Source organism: Lathamus discolor, chromosome 16 (genome assembly GCF_037157495.1).
Source record: "Lathamus discolor isolate bLatDis1 chromosome 16, bLatDis1.hap1, whole genome shotgun sequence".
In the NCBI taxonomy this organism is placed as follows: Eukaryota; Metazoa; Chordata; class Aves; order Psittaciformes; family Psittacidae; genus Lathamus; species Lathamus discolor.
Genome location: NC_088899.1, coordinates 7,477,888 through 7,495,415, shown reverse-complemented (window position 1 = coordinate 7,495,415; position 17,528 = coordinate 7,477,888). Strand labels below are relative to the sequence as shown.

Sequence of the window (17,528 nt, the reverse complement as noted above, 5' to 3'; positions counted from 1 at the left end):
TAACAGGCTGTTTGTGAAAAGAAAAGTTTCCATTTCCATATGGAAAATGACTGAAGGGTATGTGCAAAATTAAGACTTGCCTGTTGAAACATTAACAGATTTGTCACACTGTTAGTCTCGGAGCTAATCCATGCAAAGTTGAGAAGAAAGCAATGCATGGATTTGGAAGCTCCTTACTGTGTGAAGGGCTGCTCAGAATGCTGAGCAGGGATGTTCCTAAGGCCTCCTGAACTGTCTGAGATGATTTTGCAGCTCAACAGCCACCTGGTAGGGAAATTTGCTGCAGCTACATAAAAGACAACTGTTGTAGAGCACATACTTTAACTCCTACATTTAACCTGTGAGGGGTATCTGGCCTTTAAGTCTGTAAGTCTTCAGCCCATCACAGATAAATGGAGTACCAGAATGTGCCACTGGTGCCAGGGTCCCAGGAAAAGGAGTGCAAATTGCTCTTGCTGGGTCTGGAAACCTGAGAAAGGGACACAGTTGAAATAATGCACATGCACTCGGGTGTTTGATGCCCTGCCGTCCCTACCATCTACATGGGCATAGTCAAACAAGTACTGATGACATGATTGGACTGAAATGTTGTCCACATTCTGGTGTGTCTTTATCCCAGCTGAATATAAGGGAAACCCCAAAGCAATGCACGTTTCATCTGCTGTGTAAATGTTTAAGAGACCTGGTGCTTCCTAGTACCTTGTTCAACAGTGATTGGCCTGAAAAATAGCGCAGTAATCAGGGAAGAGTAGATCTTCTGCCCACCTTGGACTGGCTCTAATATTGTACTTGTTTGAATCAAAATGGGGGAAGATGCAAAGCAATAAATAAATGCACTTTCCCTACTCATACGCTGGACTTGTGAGAAGTCCCTGGTGTTGTCTGGAATTGGCTGTATCCTGGAGCATGGGCTCCATCCCTAGTGCGCTGTTCTCCTTAACTGCATTCAAGTAAGCAAAGGGAGCTACCAGGGGCAGATCTGCTCCGTAGATACCCTTAGCCATCTGCTGCCCAAGTCACCAGCAAAGGGTTCAGGCTTGCCATGATAAATGTTGTAGGCAGTCCAGTAGAGTAAGTGGCACTGTCTGGTGAGGTTATTATAGGGAGAAGAGTAGGAAAAGGGTGCATTTTGCTGCATGTCCCACAGCAGCTGTATCCCATGCTGAAGCTGTGCTTTGATCTGGGGGTATTCGGTTTTAATTTGTTTGGTTAGCTTTTATCCCCAAATCATTCTTCCTGGACACGGGGTTCATGCACACACCGTGGTTTGTATCTGAAGCACGAGGCAAAGGCTGAACTTTCCAGGCTGCAGGAGGCTGTTGTTTTTCTTTTGTTTTGTAGTGTGAGTTTTGGGGTTTTTTTGTTGTTGCTGTTGTGCTCCAGCTCTGATCCCATCTGCTAATATCATAGCTTGGCTTCACTGCCTCAGAGTTTGATGTCCCAACTTTTCCTTGTTAGCACCGGGAAATCATAAGCTTATAGTGAGTGATAGCCAGTGGGTCTGGGATTGATTACAAACAAAAATCCCAGATAAGATCATAAATTTAACCCATCCCTGTGATGTGATCGTATCGGGATTCAAGTAAGTCTAAAAGTTGTTTCCGATTTTCAGCCGCTTCATCTGGTTTCCATACATCCCAGCTGGGAGTGAAGTACTCTTGTGGTGGGCTCTAATCCATGCCAGCCTGCCGTGGAAGAAGCCCTCGTTTCTGTTGTTATTGTATTATAGGAATGGATAGAAATGCTTTAGGCAAGATGGATGTTTCAGGGAGGATCAGCTCCAACATTGCTCAGGGAAAACTGACTTGATAATAAGAAAACAGGGCTGCTTTCCCACCGAGCTGCCATACCTCCCATTCCCTTCCTAAACTTTAGCTGCATTTGAACAAATTCAAAATGGTGTTTTAACATGAGAGATAAAACCAGTGCTTTGATTAAGAAGAGCAACTGAACCAAACCAGACACGGCCATTCTTAGCAAAACCAAATACTGATGTTTAGTGCCTGCTTCTCCATTGCAGGAAGGAGATATTTGTGCTCAGCTCGCCATCCTTCTGGAGCTGCTGCTTATCTGTTTTTATATGCGTCCTCCACCTGAGCTGCCTGCTTTCGCTGCTGTAAATGACTGCTGGGATCCAGGTCCTCTGCCTGAAAGCAGATTGAGCTTTACACCTTCCATAGTGCCGAAGCCGATGCGCTCCCATCCATCCCCTCGCCCCGTGGTACCAGGTGATTTAATGTTACTGTTTCTTTAACGGCCTCATCGCTGCTCTGGCTACACAGTAGTTGTCTCCTGTGTGACTGTGCCTGGGAAAATCTATTACTGGAGTGCCATTAATCTGAGGCTGCCGCCTCTGGCACTTTCTGACTCTTCTATTTAATGGGCCTGTGCTTCCGGAGCTCTGGAGACATGCTGTTTTCCTCTCTTGATCAGCTTTGTTTAATTATCAAAATATTTGATGCAGAAAATTGACATTAGTTGTGAAGGTTTCTGCCTTCCTCCTCCTTACAGCCTCCCTCCCTGCTTCATAGTGACATTGAGATCTTCTGCATGTGCCACCTTCACCTTAAAATAGAAAATCGCTTGAACAATCATTTGCTTGTCTGGGCACAAGCTGCATTAGCAAGCTACAGGTAGAGCTGCTGTAACCCCTCTGCAGTAGCTTGGTGCTGTGCCTCACCCAAGCATAAAGAGAAGAGAGGCCATGGCACAGGTAGTGCTGCTGGACCTTTGTCTCCTTCCTGCAGATATAAGGGTGCAGCCAGGCAGCACTTATGGAAAGCTCAGAAGAGAGCACCCCCATTAATTCCTGTGCCTGTCTTCAGGGTGAGCCCATCAGTAAGTGAGGGTTCAGCAAGGCTCAAAATCATGGAAGTCCCTTAGGAGCCAAGATTTCCCCTCTGGCTTCCTGCTCCTATCTTCAAAGCAGGAAGCTGTAGGTGTGGCAGGTGTTTCAATTGCCCTAGTGCATTTTGCTTACCCAGTGACCACACTCATCATTCCAGGACTAGGGATGGGCTCACACAGAATCAGTATTTATAGCTAAAATGAAGATCTAGGGGCAATATGGTAACCATGTACCAATATCTCCACAGGTAGGGAAGACAAAGTCCTGAGGAAGTCCTCACATTAGCAGAAAGAAAGATATGGTGGGAAGAAAAGTCCAAGGTAAATGATTACCATCACTGGAAGCCCTTAGCTGCTGGAGCAGCTGTCCAGTGGCAGTGATAGGTTGTGTGTGCCTGAAATCTTTAAACTGAGGATGCCATTTTGGAAAATGTACTTTTCCCAAGCACAGCTTCCCAGGTTTAGTGCAGGGTGAAGAGGGGAGTGTGTCTGGGCTCTGTTACTCTGGTCAGGCCAGAGGAGCTGGTGGGGTCTTTGTGGCATTTGAGTCTTTGCTTCTGCCACGGTCTTCTTAGCACTGCCTTGTTACAGGGGAAAGGAGCTTTAAAAAGGGTCCTAAATTAGTGTCCCTCTTTTCACAAGCTGTGTCTCTTATTTCTGCTGCCTCTCTGTAAAATGCAATGAACAATGAAATGTGAATTACTGAGATCCGGGGCTACTGCAGACAAAGCAGGAGAGCTATTTAGGTAACACGAAAGCACACGAGTACCATTGTTACATTCTTTCTTCATATGTATGTCTGTTTGCTCCACTGGACTTTGTTTCTTACTACTAACATTACTACTCTCTCTTTCTCCATTACACATGCTGTACTTTCTTCACAACAGGCTGGAAGGAAGGTGAGTAAAGTACAGATGGGGCCCATAAAAGTTACCCAGTTCACTATTACAGTGACTTTCAACAAGTAAATCACATTCCAGCAATAATTAATCCTCTTTTTGCAGCAAAACCTTACATGCTATTGCCACTCTTACACCAGGATTAACTGCTGTTTGGTGTTTATATAGTTTGTTTGGGTCCCCCAGGTATATAAATATCTCCGATTTTACTTATTAATTCATAATAAAAGAATTATATTTCCTAATTAATTTGCATTAGAAGGCTATCAGAGGAGCTGGAATTACTGAACAAAGCATTGTACAGTGAAAAAACCAACATCTTTGGACAGTTGTCTTTCCTCTGTGGTGTGTAAGAAATACATTGAGGAGTGCTGAGTTGATGTGTAGGCAAAGATACTTGTCAGAAATGACCCTCTGCTCTGAGCATATACCTGCCCGATGGGGTGCTTTTGTCCAGCATTGGCTTTTGTCTGTATTTTTCCTGCACATGCCCTGTGGATGATACAGAGTAAGGGCTAATGCAGTTAGTGCTCAGGTTTGATAGCAAATCTTCACTAGAGCCCCATACTTCCTTAAATAAAGGGGCAGATGGTTTCACAAAAAGCCTGACCAGTTAGCTAGCTAGTCCATGGCTGTATAATAATATAGAAGAAGAAACTAGAGTTATGGATTCTCTCCCCCCTCACCCCGCCCCATTCGCAAGGTTTAATCTTGTGTGGTTTAAATTATTCTCTTTCTTTTCTCCTGTGCTGCCTTTATTATAGGAATATTTCTGGTGAAGTCAGTGAAGTTACCTGTGTATCATTCTGGATTAATCCATTCAAGCAGCTGTGGATCACTCAGGTAAGTAATGAGCGTGCTACAAGAGAATCAAATTCAGACTCTCCTTGTGAAAATCCACTGTTAAAAGATCAGTTACGAGCCTTCATGCTGTCTGTGACTCAGAAATGCAAAGCTGGTCTGGTAATAGGTGTTCATTGCATCACAGATTTGGGCATAAGGAAAATTAATAGCTCTAGCTTCATTTATACTGCAAATGAAAATAATCATAAAGATACAAACCACCAAGGTGCAAAATGAGTTTTCCAATTCATAAGCACAAGCCACCACGAGTTAAAACCTCTTGGTTTCTTCCCATAGTGCCTCAGGCAATAGTTTTCATATATATTTCTCCATGGTCAGAAGTCAGAGCAGACCACTGCTATCTAAGACCTTGACTTTTTTTCCCTGACAGTTACAATTATTACAGCCCGGGGGACTCATTTTCTCAGTCTGGCCACCCGCTGACCTAGCCTGCAACCAGAATACACTTTAAACCAAACAAACAGCAGCTCGGCTCCCTTCTCTTCACTCCTCCTCCCCCAGCTCGGGAATATTTTTACACCGTGCCCCTTGCAAAAGGATATTAGCCACTATTGCTGAAGGCACAATCACATTATCAGCACCATTCTCTCTCCCTTTCTCCCTCTCCTCCCCCCAAAGATAAATTTTTTATGTTGCTATTTTCTTCTCTTTTGTATTTGGCATTCGATATTTACGTGATAAACTGCAGAGCTGCTACTAAATGGGCCCTGATACAACTTAATAAATACATAACGGTATCCAGACTGCACTGCATTATTGTGCTGTGTCCTGGGCTGCTAAGGATCCTTGGAGATAATGTCTGCTAAATAAAAGTTATGCCTTAGTACAGGAAAAGTAGATATGTATTTATTCCAGAATAATTAATGAAATGAGCTGGCTGATGATCCTGCCTCTCCCCATCTGTCTTCTGAAGTGCACCCATGCTCTGCATTTCTCTCTCGTACCCACAGCCTTGCTGTGTCGGAGCACCTCTGCTTCTCTAGATGAATATGTAAGGAATATGCAACCAACATTTTCTCTGCTGTTGTCTGTTGTTCTAGCCAGGGAAGGTCCACAGGCACAACCTTCACATCTGCAGGCTGAACTTTCAGAAAGAAGCCTGTGTTTCGGCGCCCTGCTGAACTGAGGCGGGATTCAGTAAGAGCACAGCGAGATGCAGACACAGGGGCTGGGCCTCACTGAAGAGAGATGAAAGGATACAGCTAAAAGTTACAGATAGAAGCTGCAATGGAGGTAACTTATTTCCATCTGAAGTGCATAAATATTATTCTCATTATTTAACACTTGCAAAGTTTTTTGCCAATTTTTTAGTATCTTTAATATTTTTATTTTTCAGCAGAAAAGAAAGCAATTTACCCCAGGTAATTTCTAATCATGCAGTGTATGAAATATTCCTCCTACGTGCCCCACGAATTGCCCAACATTCAGTGAGGCTTCCCAGCTGTGCTTGAGTGATGGGAACCATCATGCTGTGTCCTGGAGCTGTTCCTGTTTGGACCCAGGTTTAGAAGCTGTTCACGAAGAGCAGATTATGGGGGGTAGGTACCCAAGCATTTCACTAGGCTTAGCCAAGGCTGGGATGCCTTTCTTTGGGACTAGCCTCACTTAATTCCTGATACTAAGACTACTTGGAGCCTGAAAAATTAAGATGGAAATAACCTAGGGGAATTGTACATCTGTGATTCATGTGAGGTATCGTTATTACCTACACTACACATACTGGTTATCTTTCCAGGAAGAAAGGAGAAATTATTCCAGACTTTGTATCAACTGCAGAACAGCGTTAAACAAAGCACTTCATCAGTCTCTAAAATCTCTATGTTTCTGAGATGAGCTGGTTTGCATGTGATAACATAGCTGCAGAGGATGTATGCATGCATGAACACACACGGACACCTGTGGAGGTACATTCAAGAATCATGCCTCTAATCTTCACTCTGCTTTCCCTTGCCAGAATGGCAGGTTTTTCTTTACCAGAGTCTTTTCCAACTGTGTTCTAATTGCTGAAACCGTCAGCATAAAGTACCATCAACCAAAATGAAGTGAGGCAGACTCACACAAGCTGCAGAACTTTGCAACACAAAGCCACTTTACAAAGAGTTTAGCTCTATAGAAACCACAGTGAATGCTAGGAGGAATCCCAGAAAACTTTGCATGATGCTTCAAAATGCACCACAGGGATCCCGGGCTTGTTACCTCCTGACACCATCTTTCTGTAAAGGAAAAAGCACAGAGCGCTCCGTGGAGCGATTACCCCGGGGTCCTGTGCATTCAGCACTAATATTGCAAACTTTCAGGTCTCACAAAGGAGACAACAAGGACCTTTGATTGCCCCTGTTGAAGCTCCTGGTAAGGAGCAGGTCACTTCCCTCCAACCCCTCTGCGCCTCCATGTGTGGATATTTTCATGCCCACTTGACAGGTGACTATTTTACCAGACAGGGTTGTCAGTGGTGCTGGGGGTTATCTGGATTTAGCTGTAGGCAGGAACTGAACCACAATGAGCATTAAAAAAGCTCACTGTTCTTCGTTTGTTTAGAGACAAGCCATCTCAAACTTGTTTGAAGCCTTTTTTATTGAATTCACACTCTTGTGCCAAGCACTGAAAGATTTACTTTGGCTATTGCTGTAAGATGGAAAGCATATGAATGCATGGCTGTCTGCCAGCTATGGGTGAGCAGTGAAAGGTCTGCTACAATGGACGGTTACATGGAACAAATGTGAATGCAGTGGGCAGACGTGACTAAAGAAAGGCTTTGGCATTCAAAGAGCTGCTTGAGGTTTAATCCAGTGACTGAAGTAGGGTCAAGAGATAACACGTCTAACTTGCAAGCTTTTAACTGTGCAGCAGCTGAAAAGTAGTAAGCTACAGGTATACACGCATGTCCTCTGAATAACAGCCTCTTGCCTCCCGTTGCAGGCTCCAGCTCTTCCACAGGCTCCATCTGCAAAGGCGAAGACCCAGTTGGCCATACCCAGTGCAAGGTACCCCAATTGCTGCTGGATATTTCTTGCAGATGTTGCCATAATTTTGTTGTGGTACAGTTTGACATACGACTCCCTGCTGCATCCGAAAGGGCACATTATCTCAATTAATGTTTCACAGCAAACATGGCACTGATAGTATTCATGGGACTAAAGACTATTACCATTTGCATGGTGACTAGCACAAGAATTATGACTATGTGTGTTTTCTGCAGCAAAATTTGCCCTCAGGCTCCCTTTTTTTTTTTTCTTTTTGGCTTGTGACAATGTTCCCTTTTTCTTCCTCCTTCTGTTTTGATTTCTACTTAAAGTTTTATGGCTCTGTCCCCTCCAGGGTGCTATTATCTTGTATGCTAATAGGGCTATGCATATTCTATTAGCGTTGTCAGTGTGAGATAAGAGGCACATTCTGTAAGGAGCACTCAGGGGGTAATAATCACAGCAAGGGGTCTCAATGTTAGTACATTATCAGTCATCTTCACATTTCAGTGGAGCCTGTTTATGCACCTCTTCAGCTGCGCAACTCAGACACTGGAAATTGCTGAATGTTTACGGAAACTGTTGTAGAGGAACATAATGGGATTTGTGATTGACTTGATAAAGGAGCCTTCTCCCTTGTTGCTTCCAGATACAAGATGTTTGTAACTGTATGCAGTAAGTAGGATAATATGTTATATGGCAGTTAGCAGCTAAAATCAGACTCAGATCTGTATTTCAAGCAATAGAGCGGCTATCTAGGAAAGGATTTTGGAAGGGTGCACACCAGCAGTGCTTCCTCAGAGGTTTCTCTGCCTCACTTTTTACAGGGTGACACATAAATGCACACACCTGGTTCACATCAGGAGGAAGGCTGACAATTTTTACACCCTTTAGTCTTGAACTTGAATGATTAGAAGTAAGTAGGCCCATAGAAAGAAAATTGGTGACAGCATGTGAAGGGCAAATGAGTGACTATTTGCAACACTCTTTGCTAGCTAAATAACATTCCTTGGTTGCAGCAACGGGCAATGGCGTGTGAAATAGGTGTCATGCGAATGCTCGGCTGTTGATGATGCCATGAGCTGCTGAGGCAGAGGGAGTTCTGTTGCTGGGCGCAGCTGTTGTCTCTCCCGCTTCACGTGTGTTGCCACTAAGTTTCCTGGGGTGGTAATGCTGCAGGCTGACACTGCAGCCATCCTGGGGCAGGCATCAGTACACCTACTGGCAAGAGCTCATCTAGGAGAAGGTTCTTTCTCCTCCTCAACTGTGGCGCTGGAACTGGTAACCAGCAAGTCTATAATTTACAAAACAATTCGGAGAAATTTGGTCTCTTTTTCTGCTTTTCTGACATCATGGTTTGAGGGACCCTTTCACAGTGTTAGATTTTTCAGTGGCACTTGTAGGAGAAGAGGTAAGGCACAGTGCTAGCTCTTTGTATGGTCTGTTAGAAATATGTGTACATAAATGGCATTTTAATAGAGTTGCTGTATATTTCTCAGCAATTTAGTTACTTCTGTTCCAGCAGTAGTAGCATATTTATGTGCTGTTTGACACCTGGATTTTAATGGGACTCAATGTTATCATTTAGTTGAGCAAAGGATGGAAGGAAAAAAGGGGCATTTGTGCATTTCTTAGGAAGGTGGAATCTGTGATTAGGCCTTTGTAATAAGTTCAGTGCCTAATTTTGGAGCCCGTGGGAAACGAACCTAATGGGGGATGGCAGAAAATACAGAGATGAGGAACTAATCTCATCTTTAGAGTGAACAAACAATTTTTGGAGACAGATAGAAAGCTTCTACTGTTCCTACAGCAGAACTCCCTTTCTACAAAGAGAAGACTAAACACTGCCATGGGCAAAGCCTTTCGGAGAGCCTAAAAGTGTCGCTCAGTAGAGACAGGTAAATTCCTAAATGCATAGGTGCCTCCTTAGATGATCTAAACTTAATTCCTGGGCAGAGGCAGCTCTGTGCCTGCTACAGGTGAACAGTCGCAACAAGGAGAAAAGAAAGGGCTATGTTTTGGATTACTTCTCTGGTACTTAAGATTACACATGGATACAAACACCCCTTACTTTAAAAATATTTGTCCTTGACATTTCCAGACACATGGCTCACACCAAATGTATGCAGCTCCATCTCCTGAGGGTCTTGAGATTAAAACCCCTGCTTTCTCACCTTGTGATCTGGCATTAATAGCTGATAGAAAAATCACGTACATGACTGACATCTTCCTAGAAATGTGAGACTGTGGAATTAATGAATGCCATGCAGGAAAGCAGGGGTCAGTTTGGAAATAGGATTTCTGTTGCCAGCCATCCAGTCATGAACTGGACAATCTGCCGTTCATTTCTTTGCTTTAGCATTGAGGAAAATTGGTCTGGAGAATAAGGCAGGCAGGAAATAAGCAGCTCTGTTTCTTTGGCCACTGGAGGTTGATGGACTTTTATAACTTGTGGAAATCAGGTTGACTTGTGTTATACAGAAGAGCTGTTAGCGCGTTCTTTATGACTGCTGGGTTCTTTTATCCTGCTGTAATCTGCAGGATAAATCTGCAGATCCAGAGGCTGGGGTGGCCTGAAGGACTGGTGGTCAGACACTGATGAGGTCAGTGCTGCAGTGTTGGACAGTTGAGCTTCCAACCTCTGGATGCTGAATGGAGCGTCAGGGGAAGGGTGTCTGAGTTCTGTTTGTGTGATATGGTTATCTCCAGCCCAAAAGTTCATCAGCTGGTTGAGACAGCTGGAGAGAACGGGCCATGGAACACTGTTCTGTGTGATTCGAAAACTGCTTTCAGGAGGGCAATACAGGAGATGGACCTTATCCTGATGTTGAGAGAGCTCCCATCGCCTCAGCAGCAGGGCAGCATTCTCTTCAGGACAAATGGATTTCCTTTTCCCTTTCACATCTTCCCATTCTTCTGTTCCCTGTCTTTTTTCAAGAGCAAATGAAAAAGTAAAACTGAAAAGGGGATAGATGCAAAGGGAGCTGGAAAAGAAAGTATTTGCAGGGAAAACCTTCCCACTTTTTTCTGGCTAAAGAAAAGGAATATTTGAACAAAAGTACAAAAATGCTGCAGACATTTCATTTGAGAATGACAAGCCATTCCTCATTGTTCTGTCAAGGTAGCTCCCACTCCCTCTTAGCTCTGCTGCAATCATTATTGTTGCTTCTGGGTGCACACTGCTTATTTTGGCTTCCACAGTGAAAATGCGGAACTCCTGAGTCTGTCAAATAAGGCAGAAAACAAATGCAAAAGGGGAGGAATGTCACATCTTCTTTTGCTGCTCTTTATAGATCTCACAGAAAAAACCTGTGTCCCGGTCCCTTTCTGCATCCACATTATCCATCTGAGCTGAATGGCATCCATCCAAGCAAGGGTTAAACCTGGCCTCCATCTAACTGGACTCCTCACTCTAGGTGTGTTTGAAGGAAGGCTTAATTTCATCAAGAGTAGGTTGTGTTCAGCTAAAGCAATCACTGTAAATAGATTTTCTTTTTAAAGGGCCATAATAACTGCATTTGTAAGAACTAAAGGGATAAAACTGGTCAGAGACCCGAAGCCATATCTATTGAGTGTTTTCTGCCAGTTCATTACTGCTTCAAAGCAACTTCTGGAAAAATAAATCCCAAAGCATCCTGTTTACCTCAGTCTGTGGGATCTATAGGTGATACATGAGAAAAGCACTGTGCTACCAGCACACTGCAGACAGCCTCATCCGGTTGGGATTGTCAGACTCCTCACAGAGACTGCACAGGTAATAACCAGGGGCCCAAACCCACCCACCCCCAAGAGCTGGGCGGCATTCCTGGTGCTGGAAGACACGACAGGACCCACATTCACTTACATGTCTGAGAGCCATCCCATTTCCATCAGTGAGCACATGAACATTGCACGGGGAGAAATGTGGAAGCAATTACTTTAAGAGCCGTCTTTTGGGCAATTCCCAAAGAGACATCAGACCCTGTATTTATGAAGCCTATTGCATCGGGCCCTAATGAAGCAATTAAGCAAAGGGTCCTCTGTGTTTGATCTAAATGTGGTAATTTTTACAAAAACATCGCCGAGTGATAGATACCCATAACTCAGGGTCCTTAATTGTACTTAATTTGTTTGGAATACGAATGTGCATTTAATTAAGCCAGGGCTTTGCCCACATGTTTAAAGAAGGGCTGTCAAGGAAAATTAAGACCCAGTTTGTTTTCAAAGTTACTGGTTTTTATCAGGGCAGGACAGCGATCTTCGAACAGAAGGTTACAGATAATTAGGCAGAGACCTCAAGCCAAAAAAAAAAGGCAGAGACACTGTACAGCTGAGAAAGCAGGAAGAAAAACTCCTTGATGAAGAAACATAAGAATGGCTGTTCACATAGTCAAGTCATGCATGGCTAGGATTTGGTAAATGTGACCTCTTGCTTGAAATGTGTTTTGTGTTCCTCAACTCCAGCATCGCTGATGGAGACTGGCCTTGCCTGATGGCAGAAGCAGCTGCTCCAGGACCACTGAACATGGAGAACTGATGGCATCTCCATAAACCAGCAATAATATGCAAAGGGCAAAAATAATTTTCCTTGTTTCCCTGGATTTACCCAAGCTAAAGCATTGGCTCTGAAAGCTGGATTTAAAAGTGTCTCTTTCCCCAGTACAGAAATACAGTAGGTGCTTGTCATCCTCTCAGGAAGAATCTTAGTCTGATGCATGTCGGGAGTGTATTCTAGGATGAGCAGTGCCTTTGACCTGCTGATGCTGTTATGGAAAGCAGCACAGTGCACTTTTGCATGCACAGAAATATTTCATACAGAAGTGGCACAGGGAGGGAAGCATGGAAACAAAAATGTTGAGACAACTGTGGGTTTAAACCTATTTTTCATTCTTCTATAGTGAAAAAATGGAGTGCAGTCAAAAATTAATAATGCTTCGACACACATGAAGAAAAGGCAGTTTTTGATACTGAAAAATTAGTGTCTCAGCACGATAGCAAACAAAGTCCATGTGTGGACACCGTAACCTCCACTCTCTGAGACTCTTCAAGAATCACATGCTGGTTATCAGTTTCTCAACACTGTCATTTTTAATGTCATGGTGAGCCATTTATGTCAAGAGATCCTTACTGTGGAAAATAGTTGCTGTGGTGTTACCTCGCAGCCTAAATAGGTTACGTGGCCAACAAAGCAAGCTGTGCACACATCATCAGTGAGTGCTCAACTGTCACAGGGAGAGCAACTCCTCTGCAGAAAGGTGCTGTGTCTGTAACTGAGCTGAAAATTGATCCCAGATTCCCTACACTGGGGGAATGTGGATCTGAACTGTGAAAATCATATTTTCTTGAGTTTTGATGGGCTACTGTGCTGCTGACAGCTGCAGTGGCTCCAGTTGTGGGTCACGACACGTGTGGAGAATCAGGAGATGTTTAAACAAGTAACTAACTCTACCTGCTGTTATGTCCTGTTTGTGGATCTGCCTCTACCTGCTTTGCAGCTCACAGAAGCTGGCACCTCGCTCTGAGATAGTACCTGGCCTCCTCTGCTTGGGTGGCTTCATTTAAAACTTGGCAGAATACCCAGAACAGCATCAGCCCTAATTTAGTATAAATTAGTCAACTTAAAATAAACAGAATAAAATGAAATAAATGCTGTGGTATGAGAGCTCTCTTGGCTGGATGGCTGCCTGCTCCCAGAGACCGATGCGTGCTGTCGCTAGGACCTTAGGAGCAATGTACTGTACAGAAGGACCATGCAAGCCCTTCACCACGGTGCTCCTGGCTCTCAGTGTTACAGGCATGTGAAAGTTTGGAGTCTCCAGAGTAAGATGCTGAAGGGGAAGGATGCTGTGGGAGAGCACAAGAGTGCCAAGTGTTAACAGGGAGGCAAAACAAAGGCAAGGAGATGCTGAACTGCGGCTGATCCCGGGGTGCATCACACATCCAAAGCCCCGACGAGGAGGTCTCTTTCTTTTGCTATATCTGCTAAGCACATTGAACGAGTTTGCACAGGCAGACCCAGGTCACAGTTCTTCCCTGGTAAAGGAGTGTGTCAGCTGCTTCACCTCTTAACTGGAGTTTGCAATTTTTGCAGCAATAACAGAGAATTTGAAAGGACATCAGAGGTGGATTTGCGGGGCTCCTGGGAAATCAACTGCTTCCTGTTCCAACAGCTTCTTCATCATAACTTGCTTTCTCAGTCACTGAATGATGTTCTGTTTGTCTTGGTGGGCAGTGATTACTGTTAAATGCAGAGCTGGGTGGAACCTCGATTTGTGCAATAACCTTTTTTGTCTCTTCAGCAAGTCCAGCACAGTAAACTTTGGGCAGAGGTCTACTGACCAAGTGGGTAATTGTGTTCCAATGCATCCTGTGAATAATGCAGATAAAAACCCTTCAGTGAATAATTCATTTTGCCTCCACTCATTTTGAATTAGCCTATTCATGTATGTATCCTTTCCAGTCTGCCAGTCTCTGTGTATGCATATATTTACATAGCAGTGTTGTAATTCGCAGGTACTTAGATATCAAAGCAGTATAGTTCCTACTACTGCATATGTTCCTGACTAGTCTATGTGATTGCATGTGTATGAGTAAGCATCGTATAGTGTACCATAACATTTGATTTGATTTGAAGATGAAATGTGACACGTTGTATTTGCTGCTGTGTTGGCTACCTAGGATTAATATTAAAAAACTTGTAAATGAGGGCAATTTATGGCTATAAATAACAGAACAAGTATTTTGGGCTGTTCAGTGTTCAGACCCAAGTTTTCTGCAGTAATGTATATTGCCAAAGATTGAATTATATACTCGCAGCTTTACCTTTACCTTGGCAGCGACTTCTGGATCCTGGGTCAAGCAAAGCCTGTGAACAGTGGGAAGCAGTGGGATTGTGAGCCCTGAGGGGTATTCACAGCACTGAAATTGCCTGAGTATCATTGATAACGTGCCTGCAGGTCGAGAACATTTGCAACAGGTTCATCTGAAAAGCAAAGGGAAAGAGTCTGTTTCCTGATGGGATCAGGTTTGTCAGAGAAGTTCTGAGAAGCACCTGAAATTTGCATGTGCATCTGATACTGTAGCTGATGGCATTGGTGCAGACTGAAGAGTGTCCAAAGCAGAAGCAGGGAGTACAGTCCCTTGGACTGGAGGTATCCAGATTAAAATATCCAGGTTTTCATCCAGGTAGCTCTGGTCTGGCTCTGGAATGTGTGTCATTCACATTTAAAAACTTCTGCTAAGTGTTGGTGCTTGATGTATGGCTGGAGAGGCCAAGGCACTGTGTGACAGCCAGAGGAGCTGACTGAATGGCGGAGGGTTTAATGGAAAATCCACTGGGAATCTATTCACTGTGAGTTCTTCTGCCTTGCACAGCCAACAAGTTGTGATCATGCAGCTCCATCAGGGCTGGCAGGGCAGATGGGTTATCTTTGACTGCTGGGGAGTTCCTGCTCTGCAGAGAGCACAGACACTTGATTTGACTCCGTTTCAGTTTCCAGTCCATTACAAGTGACAGAGCTGATACAGAGCCTGTCTGTCAGCACTGTCCCTGGGGGGGCGAATCTTCGTCTCTTCCTTCTCATACCAGAACTGTCCGCTTGTGCTTTTTCAGATACTGCTGAGCACCAGGTGAGGAGGAACTCCTCTGGGAGCTGGATCGCAGCTTCCCAGCCCTGCCAGGCCTTGTCCCACACACTCCTCCTGGCACTTCACAGGGAATGGCAGCTCTAGAACAAACCTCTTCCCAAGTGGGGATGTCAGTGCTTAAAATAAATCGCTGCCTATCGTTCCCTGAATGGGTCGGAAGAGCACTTGTAAGCCTGTGAACAGCTCGAACCCACTGCTTGGGAAAGAAATGCCACAGCAGAGAGCATTGCTCTGGATCCATCGTCCATGGAGAAAAAACAAGGAGGCAAAAGTCTTGACAGCTGTGGCCAGTTGTGCACTATTGTCTGCAGTCACTTCCTGGGCATATAGAGCTCCTTCTACTTCCAGAAAATGCACACCCGTAAACCACCCTCTCGGTGGGAACCGCTATTCCCATTTTGCAGCAGAGAAAGGAAAGGGTAGATCTGAATTTGTCTGCATTCAGTGGGTACCTTGCAGGCTCTTCCAAGGGGATGTGAGTGGCAAAGTCTGTTCCTTGTCTGTGGCTAGCAGGGATCCTGCAGAACATGGGGGCCTTGATTTGAACAGCTATAACTGAACTAGCAGATCTAGATTTCATTGCTGATGGATAAATATGCTGTTCACTGGTCTGAGCCTCACCTTTTCCTTTCTAATTTGAGCCGACCTTCTGTACCTTTGCCAGAGTCCCAGTGTTACTTTCCAATGCCCATTTATGAGGACTAAAGACAAGATGGACATATATACATATATATATACACCTATGTGTGTATATGTATTTGTTCATGTATTCTCCCATATCACACTGGAGTGAGCTTCCTTTTCTCTGGCTCCACAATATCTTCTTTTTCCCTTATTTCAGTTTTAACTCAATTTATTACAGGTCTGTATCTGATGTGCCAAAAATTATTTGTTCTAGAGTTAATCCCTAACCCCCAGCAGTACCACTGGGAAAGCTGTGTGGCAGACTTGAAATAGTTACTACTTAGAGCAAGCAGCCTTTCAAGTCATAGAGATCTTTATTTATAATTCACAGATTGGGGAAACTGGAGCAACAATTTCTACAGTATAATACATTACCCTGCTCTAGTTCTGTCTGACAGACCTGTGCTAATTACTCCGTGTGGTTTTGATAGAGAGCCAAGAATGGCTTGTAGAAAAATGTGTATCACTAAAACTTAGGTCCCCAAAGTCAAAAGTAAAACAAACAGTGAGAGATCATTATCTGAAGCAGACCCTTACTCGCTGTGTACAGAAAAAAAGTCATTCCCATGTTTTGTGATCCAAGGAGTATTTCTGTCTGTATTTGGAAATCCCATGAGTTTGTCCAGGGAGGGCAGACAGTGCATTTATTCTGCTCTATCCTCCTTTTCTTCTCTGGAAGGCTGTAGCTGGCTCTGGTGTGGACTCTTTGTGTGGCCTTCAGCAAGTGACTTAACCTTCCTGTGCATCAGTTTACTCATTTGTAAAGGGAGTTTTATAATAATAGACACCCCTTGGGGGCTTGTCCAGATTTAAATAATTAATGTTGGTAAAGCAGAGGGTGAGCCTCAGGTTAAAGGTGCTAAATAAAGGCAATATATTAATATTTCTTCCTCCAACTCCTCATAGAAAGAGCAAAGCCAGAGCCTGGGAAGTGTTGGATTTGAAGTTGGGAGTTAATGTTACAGTGCTCAGCGTATATTTTCATTTCCGTGGTCCCAATTCAGCAGAGCTCTTAAATCCATTTTTAATGTTAGAAAGATCCATTATTTTCCACAGGTAAGGCTCCCAGTCTGAAAAGCCTTTTGATTTGGGCTCTGTAAGAGCAGTGATAGAAGGATCCGCTGTGGGTGTCTGTATCCGTGTATGTTTTTATCCTTTTGCATTTAGGATTTCAGCAAGAGCATCACTGCTGCAAGAATATAACCAGGAAGTCTCATAAGGCTTGCAAAATTCATCCAGGATGCAAATCAATAAATGTAACAGGAGAGAAACTACAAGCTGTGCATTTCCATGGAGGCTGAGGTTTTGTGGGATGGATGGATAGACGCTGCTGAGCATGACCTAATGCCGCAGGAGGAAAAAAGCAACCACAGACCTCAGCATCTAAACAGTATGAATATTGAACCAGAGGTCCTTTGAGTAATTGTCCTTTCTTCACTCCAGGGGTGAAAAGGGTACATTAGACATTCACTAGCAGCAAATGGCACCTGACATCTCTTTAAGTGAAAGTCAGCTTGGAATTTTTTTAATGGCCAAGCATAAATCTTTTAAATTATAAATCAATAAATAGTTAATTCAATAATAGGAATCTTTTAAATATTTAATGAGTCATATGCAGAATGGCTCTATAACTGGATGTTGATGG

The 17,528-nt window shown here is 43.8% G+C and overlaps 1 long non-coding RNA gene across 1 annotated transcript; it reads left to right on the top strand.

The window, feature by feature from the left end:
• The first annotated feature begins 6,061 nt into the window (after positions 1 to 6,061).
• On the top strand, positions 6,062 to 17,120 carry LOC136022914 (uncharacterized). Its single transcript, XR_010616395.1, has 3 exons — positions 6,062 to 6,148; positions 7,530 to 7,594; positions 17,051 to 17,120. It is a non-coding gene; the product is annotated as an uncharacterized LOC136022914 (long non-coding RNA).
• The last annotated feature ends 408 nt before the right edge of the window (positions 17,121 to 17,528 follow it).